The sequence below is a fragment of the Canis lupus genome, chromosome 17, assembly GCF_048164855.1.
Source record: "Canis lupus baileyi chromosome 17, mCanLup2.hap1, whole genome shotgun sequence".
NCBI classification, from domain to species: domain Eukaryota; kingdom Metazoa; phylum Chordata; class Mammalia; order Carnivora; family Canidae; genus Canis; species Canis lupus.
This window is the reverse complement of record NC_132854.1, coordinates 46147490-46151542: the sequence shown is the minus strand read 5'-3', so window position 1 is coordinate 46151542 and position 4053 is coordinate 46147490.

The window sequence follows — 4053 nt, the reverse complement described above, 5'->3', positions numbered from 1 at the left end:
TAGAAAGAAGGAAAGAAAGAAAGAGGAATAGGAAAGCAATCTAGAACATGGTCATGATTATAACAATTACCTAAATTATATCACTTATAGTACAAGCACACCAAATTCAGAACCATTATTCAAAGATCTATTTATGATATAAGAAAGAATTCTAGTTGCAAAACAGACATTGCGTTCATACTGCTTCTTATAAAAATCCAATGATTATAAATAATTTCCTCTTGCCATATAGCTTCCAGATATTTCAATATGCCTTGGTATTCTATCTCTCGCTCTCTCTCTTTTTTGTTCTCCCTTCCCTGAACTGGTATCATTGAAAGAATATTTCATTTCTGGTCAAACTAATGATCTTACAATTGAAATAGGACTTCTTTTTTTTTAACTCTCATGTCCACTACCACTTGGAACATGTACACAGTATCTCTATTTCACTGGGGATGTTTCCCCATATGCCCCATTATTCTGTTCTTCCCCACTCTATCATGATCTTGAAGGACATCTAGAACAACATCAAATTCTTTAGTGATGGGCTCATTCACCTGCCCATTATGGATAAAATTGCATAGACAAGTGATCATTCCCTTTCTGCTCAAGGAATTTCATCATTAAAACTCCTATTTTGGGGATTTAAAGCTTTTGTCCAATGTAATTTTTAATTCTCACATATAATACTGTGAATTTATCAGAATAGCATGCTTTCTCTGGAATCTAAATCCAGAGACTTCTCAAACAACAACAACAAAACAGTAGCATTGTTTATATAAAATGCTGTTTTTTCATTGTTCTTTACTGAATATCCACTAATTGATAAAATGTTGTTCATACCTAGCAAGGTTTAGAACAGACAGGACTGGTTCAAATATTGATTCTTCCACTTACTAGCCATATAAATTGACAACTCTTCATCTATTTCTGCAAGTTTAATTTTACTTATGTTGCATGATGACCCTGAAGGTTAGAGATCAAATCAAAATTACTACAGCATCATGCATATAGCAGATAGACAATGAATGATAGCTTTTAAAATTATATTTATAACCTAATTAAGTCTAAAGTGCATTAGAAAACCAAAGAAGAGTCCAAAAGAAGGTAGCAGATTCTTGCATAGAAAATCTGGAAGTTGAGATTGGGAGGGTCTCTTCCAATATTCCATTCCAATGGACCTACTTTGTGCCTCTATGACTTCTTTACTGATTAGATAGTTTCTTTTTTTTTTTTTTTTTTATTAGATAGCTTCAAGAGTACAGTGTTCCAAACTCCCTACTTCTTACACCAACAAATCTCAGAGTTTATTTGTTTGGGGTACTGGGCTTCCACATAAGCTTTTATTTGATAGAATATTTCTTTTAGTAGAATAACTTATGAAAGTTGTCCAAAATTCAAACATATATATATATATATATATATATATATATATGAGTTGAAGAAATATATATATATTTCTTAGAGTTGAAATATCAAATTCTTTAAGTATTTGAAAAAAGTGCACAATTTTGTCAAGTTCAGGGGTCTCTAATGTTAGAAGGAAAAATATTCTGCATATTTTAAGAGTCAAAGCAATGCAAAATCCAATCAAGAGGTTTAGCCACTTGCAAGAGGATTATAGAGTAATCTGACTTGTGGAGTATATGATTAGCTGTAGCTTTGAGTTAGTAAGTCCCTTAGAGAAAGACAACTACCATATGATTTCACTTACATGTGGATTCTAAAAATTTTAAAAATAAAAAATAAAAAATAAATGAAGAAAAAAAAAAAAAAAAACAGAAACAGACCTATAAATTCGGAGACCTTATGGTTGCCAGAGGAGAGGTGGGTGGGGAGGTGGACAAAGGAGTGAAAGGAAGTGGGAGATATGGGCTTCTAGCTACAGAATGAGTAAGTCATGGAAATGAAAGGTACAGGATAGAGAGTATAGTCAATGGTATTTTAATAGCTTTGTATGGTGACAAATGGTAGCTCCACTTGTGGTGAGCACAGCATAATGTATAGATTTGTGGAATCACTATATTGTACACCTGAAACTAATGTAACATCGTGTGTCAACTAGCCTGCAATAAAAAAGAAAAAGCTGTTAGGTCCTTGTCACATACAATATGTAAGGGTCAGTCCATCCTAGCCATATCATAGACAAAGAATCAGTTATTTCCTGACCAGAACTTCTATGAATGAACAACTGCAGTTGCTACCTGAGCCCCAAGAGCACACTCTTCCCATACTAGAGGACAGGCAGAAATGAACGTCGAAGCCACGAAAATTGCCTTCAACCAATGGCAGAAAGTGTACTGATAGGTACCTACCCTGGTTTCCTCATCTCTTGGTGGGAAGCAGTTGAGCCTTAATTGTCCACAAAGATAATCTGCTTAATTACCTAGCTCTCCCTGACTCACTACCCCACTGCCCTACCTGTTTTTCTTGAGGTCATCTCCCAAGTAAATGATTGCACTCAAATTTTGTCTCAGAATTTGCTTCTAAGAGAACTTGTCTACTTCTAGATATATAAATTATATAGCATATGAAATGGTGATGTCATAAAAGATATAGAAAATATAAATAAAAATATAAAGCACCTAAGAAGGATCTAGATGAGGAGCTAAGGGACAATGTAGTAGAGGGCATTTGAACAAAGACTCGAAGGAGACAAAGGGTTAAACCATGAGGATGTCTAAAGGAAAGCTAATGTAGAAGTCCTGAAGTAGAGTATATATGGTGAATTCAAGACCTTGGAGGAGAACTTGTGACTGTCATAGAGTGTGTGAAGAAGAGAGTCATAGAAAACAAGATATAACAGAAGTAACATAGGGAGGTATTAAAGATTTTATAAGGTATTATAAAGACTTGGGATTCTAGACTAAGTGATATGAGGAATTTAAGCAGAGTAGTAACATAGTCTGACACATCTTAAAAGCTTCTCTTTAGTTACTGTTGAGAAAAGACTACAAGAGGTCAAAGACAGAAGCAAGAAGACCAGATAGACATCTCTTACAAAAATGCATGCAGCAGTCCATCAATAGATGGATGGACTAATAAAGTGTGCTATTTTACACATAACAAAATATTATTTAGCCATAAAAAGGCATGAAGTACTGAGACATGCTACAACATAAAAGAACCTCAAAAATATTATGATAAATGAAAAAAGCCAGACACTAAAGACTGCATGTTGCATGATTTCATGTATAAGAAATATCCAAAATAAGTGAATCCACAGAGACAGAAAGAAGATCAGATTCTAGGGGTTGGGTGGAACTAGATTTGGGAAGTAACATTTTAATGGGTATAGGGTTTTACTTTGAGATGATGAAAATATTTTAGAACTAGATAAATAGGGTGTTGACAACATTGGGAATGTATTCAATGCCACTAAGTTATTCACTCTAAAATGGTTAATTTTGTGTTATATGAACTTCATCTCGATTTTTTTTAAATCTTAAAGAAAAAAAAATACTTAAAAAAATAATAATGGTTTGCACCAGAAGGGCTAGTAAGGAAAGTGATGAGAATGGTAGGCTTATAGGCATATTTTATAGGTGGAGTCAAGAGAATTTCAGGACCAGACATCACTGTGAAGAGTCAAAAAGAACTCCAAAGTTTTAGGCTTGAGCAACTATAAGAATAAATTTGCCATTTATAGGTACAGGAAGATTGCAGTTAGAACACACTTAGGATAGGAGATCAAGAGTTTAGTTTTGAATATAAGTTTGAGCCGTGTATTCAGTAGTCAAGAGAATTTTGAGATATCTCATCTAGCATGAAGGGCAAAGATCAGGCTAGAATCACACCCATTGCATTATTATTTTTGTATCAGTGAATCGATGAACAATTAGTATTTTAAATATGTGTTACATTTAAGACGACTTAGTTTATTAGAGTAATATGTTAGCCTTGTAATTCTGAGCTAAAATGTATAAGCAGAATTTAAATAGATTGATGATTTTAAGTGGATATTTTGGCTTTTATATAACATCAGATCATTATGAAAGAACTTAAAGCTTTCCATATTTGTAATTTTAATTTATTAGATTTCATAAGAATTTATTAAATTCTAGAGACTTT